The sequence below is a fragment of the Grampus griseus genome, assembly GCF_964374135.1.
Source record: "Grampus griseus genome assembly, chromosome: 11".
Classification (NCBI taxonomy): domain Eukaryota; kingdom Metazoa; phylum Chordata; class Mammalia; order Artiodactyla; family Delphinidae; genus Grampus; species Grampus griseus.
Window position 1 is genome coordinate 47,255,233 of NC_139005.1, and position 20,123 is coordinate 47,275,355.

The 20,123-nt window shown below is 36.3% G+C and overlaps 1 protein-coding gene across 4 annotated transcripts in view; it reads left to right on the forward strand.

Moving 5' to 3' along the window:
* SLC16A7 (solute carrier family 16 member 7) overlaps window positions 1–20,123 on the forward strand; it is a 167,961-nt gene that overhangs the window by 37,290 nt on the left and 110,548 nt on the right. The window contains exons 1-3 of one of the 4 annotated variants that reach the window (XM_082667077.1): window positions 661–822; window positions 7,987–8,149; window positions 19,993–20,090. The gene's annotated coding sequence lies outside the window, so the exon portion shown is untranslated. Of the gene's footprint in view, window positions 1–660; window positions 823–7,986; window positions 8,150–19,992; window positions 20,091–20,123 lie in introns of those variants that run through there. The other 3 variants (XM_082667078.1, XM_082667079.1, XM_082667080.1) reach the window with 3 other exon arrangements.

Sequence of the window (20,123 nt, forward strand, 5' to 3'; positions counted from 1 at the left end):
GATACAGAGAAAGATACACAAGAGAGAGAAAGAGATCTGAGAAGGGAGGAGTCACATTTTGATGGGAAGGTACCCTTGCATCCGCCCCTTAGAGGTAAATAGGGTGAGTGAGAGATGCACAAGCAGAGGGAAGGCTGGGGCCTAAGTACAAAGGCCAGGAAGGAAATGGGTCGAGTTAATTGAACTTCATTGTAGGCTATGTGGATGGGAGTAAAATGGATTAAGGCTACCTGGTAGAATTTGGTATTATTTCACTATTAGAGACGTTAGATTTAACAGAGTGTGATTTAAAATTTGTAACTTAAAGTGGAAAAGGGAGGGAATCATGTTTCCAACCCTGATCTTCTTTAGATTCTTTAAACCAGTCTGGGTTTCTCAGCCTCAGTATTATTGATATCTTGGATTGGATAATTCCTTTTATAAGGATGTTTAGAGGCAACCCTGCCCTCAACCCAGGACTGGGACTAGAGGGAGGCAAGGGAGGAAGGTAAGCCATGGTTTTAAGGAGGCACTCACTCCCAGGGCCCTATGAGCTTTAATCTTGTGTCTGGGTGACCCTAAGGGTGAGTGAGTGCCTCCTTAAATTTTAAGCCCCAGGCACCTCCCATGCCTGCCACAGTCCTGGCACTGCCTCCATCCACCAGAAGCCAGTAGCACCCTCCCAGTTGTGACAGCCAAATAAGTTTCCAAAAACCTTCCAGGTTAAGAAACACTGCAGTCTAACTGGAATAACTCAGCAGATTTCTTTTTCATTTGTAAAATGCCAAGAGGAGCAGCCAGCAGTGTGATGGAATTCAACTGAAAGGTAGCAACTAAATACAGGTACAGTTTGGGCTGAGACACACTTGGGGAGTAAGATTTGAAGAGAGAGCTGTGGAAAGAAGCTGCTGTGATTAATGGGCTGATAGGCATTGGCATTAGGAAGAGACAAGGGTTTCTATGAAAGTTACCTGAAGGTGAAGGATCCATTCTGCTGTTAATAATATACCTGACTTCTAGGCCTTGGCTGCACTGAAGAAGAATAATTCTGCTGTCAGTCTTGGGGTCGATATAACAAGACTTCCAAGTATGTTTTCCTGGTGCTCATACAAATGCTCCAAAAAGTCTACAGCACGCTTGTGCTTTATTTTCTTTTTACAGAATTAGGCTGTCTTCTTGGTTAATACGTCACTGTGCTTATATTTGCTGTTATCAATTCTACTCTATTCTGTTTTCTTGGGCTCTGGGGGAGCTGTGGCCTTGGTATTGTGCAGTTTGTGCAGTGTGGTTGCCAAGATTACAGACACATCAGACCCTAGTGGTCTACTAACCGTATCAGTTACTATGAGATCACAAAGACACGTAATATTGTGTGTATTTTCATGGTAGGGGTTAAATACAAGTGATATGGTTAATTAATGTTTAGCAATAGAGTTTAAAGCCTGAAATTCCAGGTGTCTCACATTCAATAATGTGTCAACAGCACATAGCTCTATATATTTTTGTGGCACTTAACCACAAAAGTTGGTATGTGATAATAACAACAACAGTTGAGTTTTATAGCTCGCTAACATCTACCAGGCAGTGTCCTATGTGTTTTATTTGCATTTATTGTTCCAGTAACCTTTGGTGGTGGCTAATATTATTATCTCCATTTTATGGATATGGAAACTAAACTTAACCAGTTTCATTAACTTGCCCCCAGTCATACGGTTAGGATCACTTGATTCCAGATCTGCCAACTCCTGAGTGCATGTTCTTAAATATTGCTTCAGGGCTGCCTGTAAATGACCTTGTAGGTTGTGCAGGGCACGACTCCAGGTGTCCGCCTACACACTGTACACATTGTGAGTGCTCCAAGACTGTCCTGGCAGGTGCACACACAAAGAAGTGAATTCTAATGCTTTTAAGTGTTATTTATTTTTACATTTTTATTGCATGGTATACAGTGAGTGATGGGAACCTGGGCAGGGATTTCTTTCCCTCCCTCCTTCCTTCCTTTCTCCCTTCCCCCCTCCCCCCCTTCCCCCCTTCCTTCCTTTCTCCCTCCCCCCTCCCTCCCTCCCTTCCTTCCTTCCTTCCTTCCTTCCTCCCTCCTTTCTTTCCAGCAAGGACATGCCTGGATGTAAATTCCATTGAGGAAAGGATGGAATTCAACCAAAAGGTTGTTTCTTGCCTGTTGTTATTTCCCATATTCTAGTGCAGCTAATGCTCTTAGGAGAATGAAACTGCCCCTTTAGAAGTCCTCCTTCAGGTAGTGTTAGTGAAAATCGTATAATGCCACCCATTCTTTTTCTGAGGCCTGAGGCCAGAATATTCTCTCACTATTATTTATTATTGTCATGGAGCCATTAGCTTTTGCCATTAGAAGCTATACTTATACTAAAGGTGTTAACAGGTGGATGTATGCGCTCCAAATTCTCATTACATGCTGCCGACCTCTCCCTATAAATCTCAGCTTGGAGATATCAGCTTTCTACTTGTTGGCTCTAATTGGAAAGTTCTCTGCTATATCCAGGTACAAAATGTACTATCAGAGCTTGAATTTCTGCCCCTTATTAACATTGCCTTTGTGACTTATTTCCTCAATTCTCTTTCCATTGGCAATCCGGCTGAAACAAATTCCTCAGTTTTATATACAAAGTGAGCTTGTGGTAGAACACATTACAAATCATGCAATGCAATAAAAGAGAGCACAGTCTAATACTTTTACCATTAGAGAATATTAAAATGTCCTTTACTAATTAATTACTTGCACACCATTTTTTCACTTAATAATTTAGAAATAAATTCATGCATTTTTCATCAGTTTGAAACTCATTTTACAGTTAAAAATCCAGCTGTCAAGTATGCAATAGGAAATTTCATGAAGACTTTGTGAGGAGTTGTGTTATAATTTCCTGAAACCTACCTACACTTCAAATGGTTTCTAATTTTATGGATATGGAAACTAAAGACTCTTGTGTAATCCAGAGGTGGCAAAGGGAACGTTTGTGACTTGATTCATCTGTCCATCAGGAAAAATATTTCCCTGAGAGAATCCTTTAGATTTCCCGTATATTTAAGCTGGTGCATTTTCCGATGGTGTATCATTATATCCTTTTTTTGAAGTAGGAAGCCTATATACCATACTTAAAAACTCTTAAACACTCAAACATTTCTGTTCTAGGTTCTTTACATATGTTAATAATGACATACTAGAAATCAGTGTTACTCAGAAAGATTCATCTTAAGTGCATACTTAGAAGTATTTTTGTCTTCAGTAGATATTTAAATATTTAAACAGTTACTTCTCAAATTTCAATCAAAAAGCACTTACTTTGAAATAATTGTGTAGGGTATGCTGAATGTGAGTTTTGTTCTCCTTGGGTTTTAATTTATTTTTTCTATGAAAAATTGATTAAACAGTTTTCAAATAAATGAAGCTCAAGCTTCATGAGGCCATGAGGTAAAATGATCAAAACTGTATAATTTCTAAATTAAGATCTATGTAGAATTATGATATTTCCAAGAAATTAAACACAAACACTTCCTTTTTCCTCAAATGAACTTATTTTCCCTAGCATTAATATCAAGAAAATAGGACAAATTTTAACTTAGAAAAATCTTCATTATTGAAGTTTGGGGTTAAATAATCATCCTCTTTTTGGAAGAGGATGGAACAAAATTTTCCCAGGCCTTTTCGGATTAAGTTATTCTACAGAACATTTAGACTATGTGCTTCTCTTGTATTTGGTGACAAAATATGTGTACAAAATAGGAATTTATTATTGGATGTTGTTACTTTCAGAATTAGAGGGGTGCTGGGCAAATTCAGCTGAAGAGACAATAGGTATATTAAAAGATAAACTTCACTCTGTATGACAGACTCTAGGTCCATCCACCTCACTACAAATAACTCAATTTCGTTTCTTTCTATGGCTGAGTAATATTCCATTGTATATATGTGCCACATCTTCTTTATCCATTCATCTGTTGATGGACACTTAGGTTGCTTCCATGTCCTGGCTATTGTAAATAGAGCTGCAATGAACATTCTGGTACATGACTCTTTTTGAATTATGGTTTGCTCAGGGTATATGCCCAGTAGTGGGATTGCTGGGTCGTATGGTAGCTCTATTTGTAGTTTTTTAAGGAACCTCCATACTGTTCTCCATAGTGGCTGTATCAATTTACATTCCCACCAACAGTGCAAGAGTGTTCCCTTTTCTCCACACCCTCTCGAGCATTTGTTGTTTCTAGATTTTTTGATGATGGCCATTCTGACCGGTGTGAGATGATATCTCATTGTAGTTTTGATTTGCATTTGAGTGAAGTAAGTCAGAAAGAGAAAAACAAATACCGTATGCTAACACATATATATGGAATCTAAGAAAAAAAAAAAAGGTCATGAAGAACCTAGAGGTAAGATGGGAATAAAGACACAGACCTACTAGAGAATGGACTTGAGGATATGGGGAGGGGGAAGGGTAAGCTGTGACAAAGCGAGAGAGTGGCATGGACATATATACACTACCAAACGTAAAATAGATAGCTAGTGGGAAGCAGCCGCATAGCACAGGGAGATCAGCTTGGTGCTTTGTGACCACCTAGAGGGGTGGGATAGGGAGGGTGGGAGGGAGGGAGACACAAGAGGGAGGAGATATGGGGATATATGTATATGTATAACTGATTCACTTTGTTATCAAGCAGAAACTAACACACCATTGTAAAGCAATTATACTCCAATAAAGATGTTAAAAAAAAAAGATAAACTGAGGCATATTAAAATTCTTAAGCATTTGAGCAAAAAGCTATTGGAATTAGCACCAAACCAGAAGAGGTTAGGAGTGCTCCGCCAACAGGAGCCTAGGAGACACTTTTATAGAGAAAAAGCAGAAGCAAAGTAAGGAAGCTGTTGGCTGGCTACGGCTTACGGCCTAGCTGGCTGCTTGTGATTGGTTGTCTTTAGTGTTTTGATTTCATAACCGTGAGGCACTCACAAGCATAGATTTTGTTTGCTTACATAGACCTCCGCAGCATTACAGCCAGCACAGTCTAACGGCCTTCCTGTTTAATTAATTTAACAAGAAGTACACACTTTGGATATGTATTATATTATGAATTTGATTGCATGGATTTAAGAGAGATTTCAGCTTTCACGTAGCATCAAACACACTGTGTTAATCCAAATGTTACTCTCTGAGCGCATAGACCTGACATTATTTTTCAGATAATATGTAGATTGTGAGAAAATAATTCCTGATTTTGAAAACTTAGAAAATTTTGTTCCTATTTCCAAAATGGATCTGTGCTAGTCAAGTACCACTGACCTCTTTGCTCATTTCTTTATATAGAAAATGGAGACCATGGTTAAGAATAGTCAGCTTCTACCTTTTGAGTATTAAAGAAGAAACTATCACCAGGTCACACCGCTTAATTGTAAACGTGGTCTTTTCTGGTTTAGTAGAAAGGTTATCTTTGTTTCAACCTCAGATTGCCCTTAGTAATCGAAGCAGCTCCCATCCTGATCTCTTTGGGTGCACATTGGAAGACAAAGGAAGAAACGTGTCACAAATATTAAAAACTGTTAAAAGTGCATAAACTTAGGATACCACTAAATGTGAATCTGTAATCTGTAATACCCACATAAATGTCTCAGGCTCAAAGGACACTAACAGAATGCATTTGGCGACAAGAGAATTTTTTCCCCAAATACTTTTAATACAACAATAATCTGATATTTTATAGTGACTAGTCACTTCCACCTCTTTGCCTCCCTGCTCTTTTATCATTCTATTTCTCCGTTTCCTCCTTCTTCTTTCTGTCTTGGCATTCCCCTAAAAATAGGAGTGTATTCTGTTATCGTGGTCATTGCCTTTTATTTTTTAAGTTGCCATTATTTTCCAATCTTGTGATTCTTGTTTTATAGGAACTACAATTCTGGATGGAGGAAGAATTTTAAAAAGAAAGTTTTTAATAGTACTTCCTTTTCTGTTGCATTTCAGTGGGTTAATAACTTTTTCTGAAAGAAATATAATTGATAGTGCTGTGCGTTATCAAGTGCTAAGCTGTCTGCAAGTAGTATATCATTTTATTATTTCAATGACCTATGAAGTATTTCTGTTTTGGAAAGGAAGAAACTTTGACTTTCAGAAGGTTAACTAAATTTTCCAAATTCACATAGCTTGTTAGTGGTTGGCCCAAGAAAAGACAGATCCTGACTCTTAATTTTTAAATACTCTGCAAGTAATTCTTGGATGTCTTAGAATTAAGCATTACTTAAATAGTTTCTCAGTACATCAAGTATAAATATTAAAACCTCTTCCATGATAATCTTTTAAAAAAAATGTTTATATGTTTCTAAAAAAGTGGACTAGAATCTCTGATAACTGTGTTTGCTTATAATTAACATAGGAAACATAGTATTAAGTACTTGTATGAATATCAGATTATAAGAAAAGCAAAAGTATTTTCCTGTGTTCATATTTCTGTACCTTATCTATTAATACATGAGTTGCATAATACCTTGGTTGTTGACATGATCTGAATTAGCATAGTTCTGTTTTCAGCTTCAAATACTGATTTGGTAGTTTGCAATCCAGTCCAGTTTTTATCTATCATTGGGAAGTATCAACTCAGTAATACACACCTGACCAAATTTTATAATCCTTTAGGCTCAAGGGCTCTGACCTTGAAGCCTTTAAAAAATATGTTGGTTTTGTTTTCCAGAGATTCTTAGCAACTCCAAGACTTGGTCCAGGATTTGAAAGCTAATTTTTCATAATGCTCTTGCAGTTCTTACCATCTTTCTTTGATTTTATCATTCCCTATCCTGGAAATTAGTCTTTAGTTTGTTAGTTTTTGTTTGCTACAGGGTATTGTTGTGCTCCTGTCTTATCCCTCCTCTTATAATGTTCTTACAGATATTACTGTTTATATGCAATAAAACAAACACAAAAACAACCCAAAACTACAACCCAAACTCTTTGTGATAGTGAGGGAGTTGAAACCATGCTGTATGACCAAAGTGATGTAGGAAAAGACAGTGTTGCCAACAAAGAATGGCAGCCATTGTCACTGGCTCATTCTCATCGTGGGCTTAAAATTCACATTTCTACTAAAAGCAACATCAGCAGATGCTAACCCATGTTTCAGCCTTGTGCCAAATTTAAATGCTTGTAAGGAAACTCAGAAATACTGCTAGAAACGAAGGAGGCATTAGACTTATGCAATTTGTAAGCAGACCGAAAGGAAATTTGTGATTTACTCTTTGTTTTTAATATTTGACTTTTGGGGGAGGGTAGATTTCATGATTGCAACTTATACATTCTATTTAAATTTTGGTGACTTTTGGTCCCTTTTTTGTCATTGGAAATAATATGTTAACTTGAACTCTGCACTCTGACAGAAAAAAACACCTTAGAATTTCATTTTTCCAAACATTGAGATTGTTCTTTTCATTTTCTACAAGAAATTAAATGACTGAGATTCCGAAAATAATGTAGTGCTTTCTCTAAAATACTGTTGCATTCCATCTACCCAAATAGCACAAGGATCGATGCCACCGTTGGCTACTAAAGCCATTTATCATGCCAAATGTTTGCAATTGTGTAGGATTTATTTCAATGATTTTTTTTTCTTTTTTACTATTTGACTGACAGATGTAATGAAAGTCATTGGCAGCCCCTATCAAAAACAAGTGCTGCTGTGTATTAGCAACTGAAAATACCCCTTTCATCTTGGCAACCTAATAGAGAGCCTGGTATTCTAAATGTCTTCTCAAAAAGAAAAAAAAAAATAAAAGAAAATTTTAAAAAGAATATTTTGGTGCTTAGGCAAAGTCTCCTCAGAAACCTTTAAACTTCTGTTGTACGGGTTTTTTGAGAGGAGCTGCATGTATGAAAAATGACTTACATGGGCAAATTGAGAAGTCTACAAAGGTTTCTAGTTGAACAAAACACTGAGGGCAACATTTGTATAGAACAATTTTTTAGTATATGTTTGTTTGTTTGTTTATTTTTACAGTTGACCCTTGAACAACAGGGATTTGAACTGCGCTGGTCCACTTCTACAGGGATTTTTTTCAATAAATACATACTAGGGCACTACACAATCTGTGGTTGGTTGAATCTGTGGATACGGAACCTCAGATACAGAGGAACTGCGGGTACGGAGGGCCGACTATAAGGTATACTGGGATTTTCAACTGCATGGAAGCTCAGCGCACCTAGCCCCTCTGCATTGTTTAAAGGTGGATTGTATATACATACACGTATTACTTGAAACAATCGTGTATAAACTCTTTAAGCTTTTTCTCTGCCTTTATATTGGAGCTGTGGTAGCTGCCAGGATACGTTGTAGTAAAATAGCACACACAAAGTATTTGCTTAGGTAAATCTGTATCCTGCACCCACCTCTTCCATCTCAGAGGCCTTCCCTAATCACATTAGCTAAAAGGACCATTTCCCCCAACCCCTTATTCCTATGATACTTTAAAAAAATTTACCTCATACAAAGCAATCCTTTTAATTTGTCCGTTTGTATCCCCTACTAGGGCAGAGTACATTGTGTGTTGATTTTCTGCCAGATTCTCCTGAGTCTAGTCTTATACATAACATGCACTCATGCACTATTCATTCATTCAAAAATAATTCTTAGTACTTGTCTTGAGATGGGGAAAATGTGACGAACAAAAATGAAGACCCTGCCCTTATGGGACACAAAACTCTTTGTATTAAAAAGTAAATTTTTTTGATAGTTCCAGATTTATTCTATAACCGTGCAATAGTTTCTAGGGCTCTTATTATATATGTGTCAGAATAGAAATAAAGCTAGTCTCTTTTTTTTTTAATGTTCCCTTTATAACTTTTCTGCCTTTATTCCAGGGAGTCACTTTAGCATGGGTAAACATTATCGGTTATCATTGTTTCTTACTTTCTCCATTTGTGAAAAGAGGGAGCCAATTCCAAGGCTTTTCTACAGCCTAGGGCTTAATAAACCATTATCAATTGTGCTTTCCAATGTGTGTCAGTTTCTCTTTATAGAGAGCCTTTCTGGCCTTTTCCTACATGTTACTAAGAAGGCAGTTTAGAGTTTGTCTGGTGGGAAGATGTGCAGTAATGTTAATAGTCCACCATTTTGGAATATCGGTATTCTATCCAAGTAACCTGAAACACTGAATAAAAGTCTAACAAAACAGACGTTTCCTAATGTTGCTTTAAATGGTGTTTTAAGAAAAAAATGTTTGAATTTACAGTTTCCTTTTTAAATTAAATTTATTTATTTTATTTTTGGCTGAGTTGGGTCTTTGTTGCTGCATGCGGGCTTTCTCTAGTTGCAGCAGGCGGGGGCTACTCTTCGTTGCAGTGTGCGGGCTTCTCATTGCAGTGGCTTCTCTTGTTGCAGAGCATGGGCTGTAGGTGCGTGGGCTTCAGCAGTTGTGGTGCGGGGGCTCAGTAGTTGTGGCTCGCGGGCTGTAGAGCGCAGGTTTAATAGTTGTGGCTCGTGGGCTCTAGAGCACAGGCTGAGTAGTTGTGGCTCACGGGCTTAGTTGCTCCGCAGCATGTGGGATCTTCCCAGACCAGGGCTCGAACCCGTGTCCCCTGCATTGGCCGGCAGATTCTTAACCACTGAGCCACCAGGGAAGCCCTGAATTTACAGATTTTTAAGATTGTAACCTTAATTTATTTTAACTTAAACACAGTCTAATATAAAACCTTTCCTACCCATTTTTGTGCTGGAGTAATACTTTATGAACTGATGTGACAAGAGTTGCAAAAGTTGCTGTCTTAGCGTTTCCCGTATGAATACACTGTCATTTGTTTCTTTGCTTCATACTGACCCTTGGGCCTGGAATGTCCTTCCCCTTTTCCTTTTAGTTCACTGGTTCCTTTCTATCTTTTAAGAAACATTGCTTTTTCTAGGATTCTGTCCCTGTCCTTACTTACCTGAGGCTGGTTAATTATCATAAAGCCATGCACATCGTTATTTCTCAGTGTTTTCATAAAGCCATGAGCATAGTTATTTCCTTTATCACATTTTTCATAATTATTTATTTCTAGCTTTGCATCCCCTAATTAGTCTGTGAGCTCTTTGATCCTAGAGACTTTATCGTGCTCTGGTTTGTAACAATCTAACCCAACACAGTGTCTGGCACATAGATTGTCGGAGACTTTTCAGGTGGCTATAACATAATACCACAGACTGGGCAGCTTATAAACAACAGAAATTTATCTTTTATAGTTCTGGAGGCTGGAAGTCTGAGATCAGGGTGCAACATGGTCAGGTGAGGGCCCTCTTTCAGGTCGCTGATTTCTTGTATCCTCATATGGTGGGGGAAGTGAGCTAGCTTTCTGGAGGCTCTTTCATAAGGGTCCTAATCCCATTTCTAATAACCTTCCAAAGGCCCTACCTCCTAATACCATCATCTTAGGTGTTAGATCTTCAACACAGAATTTTGGGAGACACAGACATTCAGAACAGAGCATAGATCATGCTCAGTATATGTCCATAAATGGATGAATAAAAATTAAGGATTAAGATTGGATCCAATTCTTTGTGCAGAGGATAGAGCCTCAAAGAAGGTATAGTCCAGAAGGGAGAATACAATTCAACAATGATTACTTTTTCCATTATGATAATCGCTGAAGTTATGAAATATAGGGGCAATAATGAAATGAAAGTTGATTAGGGAAGAGCATGCAATTTAGGCCAGAAAATTGAACTGACAATGAACTCAGATTATGGTTATGGGGACCAATTGAGAAGGATTCTTGAATGATTATGAAGAATTTGCAAGGAGTGTACCGAGTAAAGAATGATGAAATTTAATTGAAAATAACTTGTTGAAACTTTATAATAATTGGGAAAATAGACACGAAGGTGTAGGAAAATTCATTTTAATGCTGTAAATTATTGATGAATTATCACTGCTAGCATATGCTCAAAATAGACTTATGTTGTCAATTTTTAAAAGCCCTTGGATAATTTAGATTAATATAATTCACTTAAAATCTATATAAAATATTAATAAGTGACATTACCCACCACATTAAGCCCTTGCTCCATGTCATGGACTGTGCTGCATACTTTTGTATGCATTATCTTTAATACTTAATCCAGTGCAATTGTTCACATTTTACAGATGAGAAAACAGAGGGTTAGAGAGTTCATTCCACTTGTCTTTGATCACACAATTCATTAAATACCAGATCTGGCATTAAATCCATTCCATTTGAATTGAAAGTTTGTGCCTCATTACACTACACTGTAATATACGCCAGTGAGTCCCTGAAGTACGTATACATTTTCAGCATGAGCTTAAAGTGTCAAGCATAAGTGTATATAATTTAGTTATCTTTTACGTGGTCACTCATTCATTCATTTATTCATTCATCAAACATTCATTGTCTCTCTAGGCACTGAGCAAGGTACTGCATATAAAACACATTTGCATGCTCTTTTGGAATTTATAGTGGAAGAGAAAGGCATTTAGAAATATAAATAACTATGTAATAACAATCTTGATAAATTCTATGAAGAAAAATACAGTGCCTTTTGTTAAGTAGATTACAGAGCAGGGTTCACATGTACTTACTTTCCTGTGGGCAAAGGTAATTAGATTTACAATATAGCTTACTGTAACTCAAGAAGATGCTTAAAATAGCTCTAGATAAGTGGTACCACACCAGTGTAATCAAGCCGAACAGTTTGAAAACATTGCTCTTCCAGCAGCCTTTCGACAGTACAAAGGGAATTTTGGTGAATTGAAGAAAATGGTCCTGACAGGTTTTGAAACTTTACCAAATGTCATGTCTGTATTTCAGCTTTGGAAGGTGACTTTGGAACTATCTCTACAATGACCTACATCTGTTCACAAAAGATAATAAATATCCATGAAGATGATTATTGCACTGCCCTTTAGAGAGCAGTATCTATCCTGCTGCAACTCTGAGTACGTGGGAGATTTTGAACTAGACATATTGAGAGAGTATTCGATAAGTTTGGCTTCATGTATTGCTAACATTTGGCATAAAATCTAAACAGCAGTAGAACAGGAGAATTTATATCATTTAAGACCTACTAAAGCTGAATGGCCAAACTAAAACAACCAACCAAAAACATTTTTAAAAGGCAAACAAAGCAAGGCAAAACAATGTGAAACTTAACCAGGTGTTAATAGCAACATAGGTCCTGCCTTTATTGTAGTTCAAAGGGTATGACAGCCTAAATTTCAATTTCAGAAGTTACCTTAGGCCTGTGTTATAATGATGTTATAAGTAACTGGCACTTAAGGAATTTGTGAAAATTGCAGAAAAAGCAAAGTCAGTGATCTCTGTTGTTTTTTTTCTCACCAACAAATGTGTGTTGTAGTTTGACTTTTCTTTCTGCCTTCTCCGTTCAAAATCTGTTCATAAACCGATGGAAATCTGGTAATTTCCTGACAGTTGGAGGAACTTTTGTAATTATCTGTAAATGTGAAAGCCTTGAGACTATTTATTAGCTGTCAGGGAGCCATTGAAATGCTTTTCATGAATTAAGTGGAAATGTATGCTAAAGATAGAAGTTAAGCAAGAAATCCGATATCATAATTGAAACTCATTGTTGTCTATCAACTCTAGGTATTCTAAGTCTTCCCTATTATCACCTTTCCTGAGAGTTCCTTATCCTGTCAGTACTTCTCAGTATGCTCTCCCTTGTCTTTCTTTCCTCCTCTCACAAAAGAGGAATTGTTAAGTTGGGTCTTGAGGAATAAATAGGAGCTTTGCTAACAGAAAAGTGAGAAAAGGATTCCTTGATAGGCACTGACTTCTACCAAGGCGGTAAAAACATGAAGGTATGAAACAGCATGGGTTAAGCTGAAAACTGAATTAATTCAGTGTTGTTAGAACATATAGTGCAAGGCAAGAAGTGACAGTAGAGGAGAACGATGGGGGAAGGGGTCAAAACAGATGGCAAAACCATCCAAGATCAAGAAGAACTTATCGTATATTAGGTGAGGGCCTATTTGGTGACCAGGAAGGGGCTTACCTCTACTACCAGGGCAGGAGGGAATGAATGAAGGATTAATAGAGATACAGAAATGTGCACAGATAAGAACACATTTGTGAGATTTCATGCCTGGTCAGATGGTTTTCATTTTCTTTGCAAATAAGAAGCCTGGTTAACCACGGGTGATGACAGAGTGGTTAGGAAACTTGAGGAGAGAGGAAGCTGTTTAGAACTGTATTAGAAAGGAGAGGAAGGTACCAAGAGGTGTGAAAACAGCTTACTGGGAGAGGCACTGAGAGTCCTGCTAAAACTGAAATCTATGAATGTGTATTGGCATCCGTCTGTGCACTTAATTTATATTTTTAGAGCTCTACTTAGTACTCTAATTGTAGGGCCCATTTTTGACTTTGGAATTTTCAGGTTCCTTGTTACCAGAAGACAAAGTTGACTTGAGAACATTGATGATTATAGATGATATTAATATTTATTGAGTGCTTATTGTGCTAGGAATTGTGCTTAGTACATTATGGACATTGCCACATCTATTCCCCTCTTTCCTATGAAGTATAAGTATTATTCCCATTTTAAAAAACAAACTGAGAATCCTGTTAAGTAATTTTCCCAAGGTATTTCACCAATGAGAAGCAGAACTAGGATTTGAATGAAGATCAGCATTGCAGCTGAGTAGAAAAAAAATTGAGGTTAAAAAGCGCTAATAGTTTGGGAGAAGATGTAAGTGTCAAAACAGTGGAAAATTTCAGGGAAATTCCAGGACAGAATTGGTGGAAATAAGGTTTTTAGTGTTGTATAAAAGATGGGAAGCTAATTGGGAATCGGAATGTCAATGCTTAAGACTCCAGTAATAGAAGCATTCAGAGTGCCCATTAGCTTCAAGTTGGAAGTGAGTTACTGAAAGGAGAGTAGAAGTGGAGGTTGTGGATTCTCTGGCTAGGTTATTGATCACAGTGCATGATTATTGATCAGTATTGATTATGGTGAGACTTTGGAGTGAAGAGAAATGGATTTTGAAGAAATGATCTGAAGGATGATAAGTCCTAGTTTTCAGGATGATATAACTTGATGAAATGAACTTAAATGAAGAAAGATTTCTTTGTATGAGTTGAAAAAGTAATGACAATAAGATGGAGAGTGGAACTAGGATTATGGTGAGCCTCTGTTCTGGACCTAATGATATGGAATTAGCATGTATTCAGGAGGACTCAATATAAGTCAGGTCTTCAAGGAGAAAAGATCATGGAGAGAATGCAGTGTCTAGGTTAGGAATAAGGAAATTTATTTGAAAAAAATGGGAGCTCTAGAGGATACAGTGAAAAATATTGGGAAGGACATCAAGAGGGGTGGAGTAGGGTGGAGAGTATGAACCAATAGGAAAAAATGGTGTAGTTGTGTGAGTATGAGACTGAGAAAGAGGATTAGTGATTAGAAGAAACAGTTAATTTAGGACCTGAGAGTATGAGAGACAGAGGCATCAGTGGAATTTGATGGCTTCAAATTTGTAAATGGAGCTTTGGTTTAAAGGTGTTTATCTATTTTGATTCCAAATAGTGCCATGATTTGACTTCAGCCGCATTAATATTTGAGCTGAGTGTGGCGCTGTCCAAAGTTCTGTAGGTGTTGAGCTGATGGAGGTTCCTTGCTGGTCGGTCGTTCAATATAAGATCTGGATTAAAAATAACTGGATTTATGCTTCTGGTTCTGTCACCTGCTTAATAATATTTTACTTAAAAAATCTAATATTGATATTAGTACATATTACTTAGGCATATTTTTCTAATATTTCACTTATTCAAAGCATCACACTGCATTAATATTTAGTGTTTAGGATTGTATATCATCATCTTTTGATTATTAGGACAGGTTCCTACTTAATGATATTAATTTCTATTGCTATATTTAAAAACAACGTAGTCTTACCTAAGCACTTGAGTAACTGTAACACAAATTAAGAAATATAAATGGGGTCTGTAGATTTACTTTTTCCAAAATGTATGGAAAAGAAAGGTGGCTTATAGAAAATAAAGTAGATACAACATCATCAAGTGGATTTTCTCCAAAAATTCATCAGATTTTAGCACTGGAAGTGTTTTTACACATCACATAGTGCATCCACTCATCAATGCAAGCATTCAAGGTCTTTTTTTTTTTTTAACATCTTTAATGGAGTATAATTGTTTTACAATGGAGTGCTAATTTCTCCTGTATAACAAAGTGAATCAGCTATACATATACATATATTCCCCATATCTCCTCCCTCTTGCATCTCCCTCCCACCCTCCCTATCCCACCCCTCTAGGTGGTCACAAAGCACCGTGCTGATCTCCCTGTGCTGTACAGCTGCTTCCCACTAGCTATCTATTTTACATTTGGTAGTGTATACATGTCCATGCCACTCTCTCACTTCGTCTCAGGGTCTTTTTATGAAAGATATATCTTCTAACTGTATGGTAGTTGTGGAAAGAGTGAGCAAAATTGAGGTTGGAATGTTGGCTCCTGCCCCTAAAATTGTGTAACCCTGAAAACTTGGCTTCTCCAAGCCTAGTGTTCCCTGTTCTATAAAATGGGAATGCTAGTATTATCAAAGAGTAATTGAGAGGATTGCAGCAGCCCATTTAACTTTTAGACACCTCTAGCTATCAGAGGTTATATTTACATGGAACAAAACTCTGTCTCTCTCTAGTTTTCTAACATATTTGCTGTACTTCAACTTCCTGGAATTGCATTAGGAAGCTGAAAAATCATCTTAACACTAAGTTTCACACAGAGTTTAATTTTTGATGTTTATGCAGCAATCAGGGCTTTGACAACTCAATAATAACAATGGTTTATTTTCCCCAAAGATAAGTATTGAACACCCAACATACATCAGGCAATGCTATGTGGAAGCCCCCCCAGGCAAAATCAGTCATCAGAGGAGTCATGTATATCCCAGGAACCATCTGCTTTCATGGCCCTGCTGTGCTCAGGTGCAGGCTGGGAGCAGCCTGTGGGAAGTGTGGATTCTGTGCAAATCCAGCAAAGGGTTTCAGAGCTCAGCAGATTGTGCCCTTGGTCACTTACACTGCATCTAGCTGGAGGTCTTGGAAGCACCTTGTTCAGGACACCACATCATATGTGTCCACCCTAATCATATGTAAAAATAATATTGCTAAAGGGTCTGGTGTACACTTTGTTTCACAGAAGAAAAGATAAATGTAAATTTGGCTGTAGGGAAGACAGCAGCTAATAGGAGCTCCTATACATTTTGCTTTCTTCACATTTCCCCATGCCAGCCCCCTCATAGCCACCTCCACATGCATCATAAAAGTATGGTGACACCAACAAGACAAACTGATTAAGACATGCTTTTGCAATGTGGTTTGGCTTCAGCCTTCTTCATGGTTAATTTTCAATACAATACTTAAAGAAATTATATTTGTTTTCAATACTGATCAACTTTCTTTCATTTTTGACTTCTCAGTTATCAGGCTGGTGATTTACATCTCCATAACAAAGATACGTGAGCAAGAATTGTGCATCAATATTTTTGCTAAAGTTCTGCAATCACAAATTTCTGTTCTTCTGTCTTCTCACTTTATGTTTACTCTAAGATGGTTTAAGTCATTTCCTTGAATTATGTAATTTTGTTGTACTTGTTTACAGATTTTAGGTTATACTACTTATTAAGGAGTGCAATAGAATTTCTTGAAGTCGGCCATGAAAATGGCTACTTACAGTAGCTGTAGATAGTGTTTCTGTAGTTGTATATTACAAGGCTTTGGAGAATCTGCCTCCTGTGACTTTCAAAGCTCACCCTTTGAATAAGAAGGACTTACTCTTTAGCTTTGTCCTAATGCCTTCACATTCTACAACCTTGGGTCAGTCAGCCCCTTGTCAGCTGATGTGATTCTACATTTTTGCTTTGATCATTAATCACTCACTTTAAGTTCTCCTTTTGTACTGTTTGCTATTTGCTTCCAAAACAAACATGCTTTCTGTGCTTGTGAGGAAAGGAAGGGAGAAAGAGAATTAAAAGAAAATAGTAGGTGCGTTCTCAGTTATTTTTTGCTTTATTGCTAATGCTAACTACTATCATAAAGTTTGGAATTATGATTGAAGTATTCGTGAATAATTCATTCAAGGGACTTTTTCTTAAGCCCTAATGAACACTGAATATTTCCAAATATGATTGGATGATGCTATTAAGTTAAAGGGGAAAACTCTCTCCTAGAAGAGTAGGTTTATCTGCTGTTTCTTCTGAAAATTTGAATGTGGATTTGCATAGTACTAAATATTCTTTTTAGCTCTACTATGTTTTCTAAAATAGCTTCTTATTTTTGGAGGGCTTTTTGTCCATTCTGTCAAATATATCAATAAATTTACCTATTTTAACTAATGTAATTTTTAATTTTTATCACTCGGAAGTAACCAACCATGTGTAAACATGAATGATATATTTTCCTCCTCTACATCACACTTCTTAGCCCCTTTAATAAGAACCTTTATAAAAATAAGATCATGAACCCTGGGTAATGTATTTTGGTTGCAACAAAAATTCCTAAGTTAATTAATTATGAGATGACTGTACACCAGACATAGAACTTCCTGACACCATGAAGTATTAAAATACTGAATTAGCTGCTGTTCTTTCTAAAAAGTATGGCCATTTAAATCACCTAAATAATGGCCTCTGAAATTACAGAATTAAAAAATTATATTTTTTCTACCTGATAATTGGATAAGAGATTGGAAATTAATATAACCTTCCAGGGGCTGAGAGATTCCTGGGTTTTTTTTTACTTCCTTCTCTTGTTTGTATTGATTTTCACTATAATGGATCAAGGAATTTCTTTTAGCTTCTGGACTTTTCTAGAAGTGCGCTAAGTTTTGGGTATTGGTTTTATAGTAAGGGACCTATAACACAAATTGTTTTTTTCAATAAGTAAAAGCCTTTGTCAAACTTCTCTGTGATTTAGCCATTCATGTTTCAGAAGGTCACATATACTAACTTTTGTACAAGGTGAAGTTTACTCAGGTCAAAAGGCATGCCAAAACAAATAGAAAGCATTTTATTTCATTTTAACTACATCTCTTTAAAAAAAAAAAAGTGTTTATTTAATGGATATGATCACATGACTGTCAAATTAGTCCTTTCTTTTTTTTTTAAACATATCAGCTCACAAGCACGTACCTTTTAAGTCTGTGGCCTGTTTCTGTTTAAAAAAAAATAATAGTAAAAGTACACAGTAAAGCAAATGAGAAAACTTGTGCTGCCCTATTTTTCACAACAAAATACTGTAAATTAAGATAATTCTGGTACTCTGATGTTCTAGATTCAAATCAGGGAATTTCTAAACTCAAACTGTTAAAATAAGTTTACAGTTAAGATACAAAAGAAAGAAAGAAAACTTCCTTATCTCATTATTCTCAAATGTTAGTAACATTATTTTATCTCACATGAGAATCAAAATATGAGAGACGTTGCTTTTGGGGCATGGGGTAAATAGTGAATTACTCAAATAATACCAATATATCATTGTATCTACACATGAAATGAATTCAAAATTATGTATTTCAGTGGTAGTCACTGAAGCAAAAAATTAAGTGTAGTAAGATGTTATGTCCTTAAACATGTTAACTATATTATATAAATTTTACTTATTGTGGTGTAATAATACCAGTAATTTTGTAAAATATATTTTAATATTGATTCTAAATTCAAATAAATTTAATTGTCACTACAAGGAAGTTCTTCACATATAATATAGAACTGACAAATTTTCATGAGATATTTACTAAATGAGACAGTTATATGTGCATAGTCTGCTTTTTATAGTCTTGGAACTTCCACAGTAAGCAGATTGACTGCCAGTCTGAAATTCCTTCCGTTTTAGACTACAATGACAAAGTTCTCCGGTCAAACCAGGTAACATTGCAAGTGCTATCTCAGTGACATTGTATTATCTCTGTTCTCTCCTCTTAGTCTTTGCTCCTGTGAAATATATTTCAATAATCTTTGCACTATACCATACTCTGTAAAACAATCTGATTTCTCTGGATCATATCTAAAAGTTGATTAATTATATTGGTTAATAATAAGACAAATAGGACTTATGTACGTAAATAAATCTCATATTTTTCAAGTCAGGAATAAGCAAGGATCTAATATTTATTCATCTATATAAACTAATATTTTTCATTGTTTCAAGTACCAACTATTGATAATAATAATAGTTCTTATTATATTCTTCTTTTTCTTCTTCTTATTTTGTTGCCAAACACTATGCTAGTATTTTACAAAATATTAACTGACTTAATTTAGTAGTCATGATTCTGAGTTAAGTACTACTACATCCCCTTTTTTTTCCAGGTAAGGGGATTGGACAGAGAAGTCAAAAACTTGTCTTAAGGTCTATATAATCAAAGAACATACAAAGAATTGATGGTCAAATTTTGACGATCGTTTTCAATATCGTCAATATTAATATCAATATTAATAATCTTACTGAAATTCTCTTCAGTTTCCAAATTAATATATTTAATGTAAATAGCCTTAATGAATTTATGTAAAAATTTCAAGTTATTGATTTATAAACATACACATACACACACATTTATTTATCATCCTACCAAAAGTGGAAAGAAAAGCCTCGCAAAAGTTAAAGACAAGTTATTGTTTGTTTTGAAGTCCCTGATACTTTGGGCTGAAGTGAATCTCTTTGATGTTTCCACAGGAATTCCTCTACACTTTGGGAAATATGACTTAGGACAGAAAATATAAAGGCAGGCACAAATAAAGGCAGTCACCATAGTTATGATGGGTTAGTGGTGATATGAAGTAATTTAACTAAACAGTCTGTCCATATCTAAAGAGGGCCTTGAAATAAAACCTTGGAGATTTAGAAAAGGCAAAGAGCAATTTCAGCCAGTGCAAGAGAAAGCTACATGCTATCAACTCTTTCAGAGATGGAGTTGGATACCTTTTTCATTTTTCTTTTTATCATGCATCTCGATATTTGGGTGATTATTCTTTCATTCTTTTAGGAGTCACTCTTAAGATGTGATGCTTTCCTGTGAAACCTTAGACACAGGAATCTTGGAAACCAAAGGACTCTAGGACTCTGTGCCAATAGAGCTGCTTTGTGAGTACCCTCAGCGTATAATAACGTTTTCTT